This window comes from Solanum dulcamara, chromosome 4 (assembly GCF_947179165.1).
Source record: "Solanum dulcamara chromosome 4, daSolDulc1.2, whole genome shotgun sequence".
Lineage (NCBI taxonomy): Eukaryota > Viridiplantae > Streptophyta > Magnoliopsida > Solanales > Solanaceae > Solanum > Solanum dulcamara.
In genome coordinates, this window is record NC_077240.1 from 50,608,548 (window position 1) to 50,609,717 (window position 1,170).

Here is a 1,170-nt window from a genome sequence, read left to right on the forward strand (position 1 = left end):
CGATATTGATATGGTAAACCAAAGTTGGAAAAGACTGGTGACCTTAGGAAAATGATTTAGAGAAGACTGGTAGTTCTGGATAGAACGATATATTGAGGCACCGACAGAATTGATACACAAGAATAAGACTAACTAAGAAGGGTAAGTAACCCATGGTAAGGATCATGAAAAAGGTTAAGAAGTGTTATACTATGGGGTGAAATACGAACATGATAAGATATGAATATAACAAGGATCGTTAGGAAAATAAGTTAGTCTAGTGAGAAAGTAGCTAAAGTCTAGCCTACCGGACCAGCTGCTGGGTCATCATCTTCATTGCTAGTTATGCGCCCCACAGGGCAGGATGCAATCATACCAGCACTAACGCACCAGATTCCATCAAAACTCCGAAGTTAAGTGTGCTTGGGCGAGAGTAGTACTAGGATGGGTGACCCTTTGGGAAGCCCTGTGCGGCTGTGATTTGAGATGATATGGATGTATGTATACACTGGCCGTGCATGGCATTGTTGGTATAAAGAAGTATTGTGGATACGTGCCTCCACTGTGAAAGATGATAAAACCCTTTGAGATAGGGGATGTAGTTTTGCAAAACAACTAATGCACTACAAATCTATTAAAGGGACAAGCGGTACCCACTAGGATAAGGCTAGGGCTATGACAAAGCTTGGGACACTAAACGTCGGAATGTAAATACTGCCAAATTAAGAATTGGAAATGACTATAAGCACTAGCTAGTTATTGATCAAAATGAATGGAAAGTGTCTTCGAATAAATTGCGACGTGACTTGAGTACCAACAATCAGACTGGATTAGCACCTCACAATTATGTTAAGCTATCGTACATGGGAAACCAAAGGTATAGATGATATAAATAAAGTCATAAATATGGTGCAGTATATCAAATGTGTTGGAAAAGAATCATATGTATTGGAAAATTAGAAATAAAGGCATACGGTAGAACACAAACAGATAGTGACATGGGTACACCCTAAAAGGGGGAAGTGGCTTCAAGTGAGATCCTATACTGGCACGAGTTAATAAGATCTAAAAGCCAGCAATGAATGGATAAAAGCCATGATATCGGAGACAGTGCGGAAAATTATTAGTAAGTACTTTGAATAGTATGACATCAAAGAATAGGTGCATACAAAGGGGATGAATACAACAAGA

At 39.2% G+C, this 1,170-nt stretch overlaps 1 pseudogene; it reads left to right on the plus strand.

Moving 5' to 3' along the window:
- Positions 1 to 341: 341 nt before the first annotated feature.
- On the plus strand, positions 342 to 459 carry LOC129888109 (5S ribosomal RNA; annotated as a pseudogene).
- The last annotated feature ends 711 nt before the right edge of the window (positions 460 to 1,170 follow it).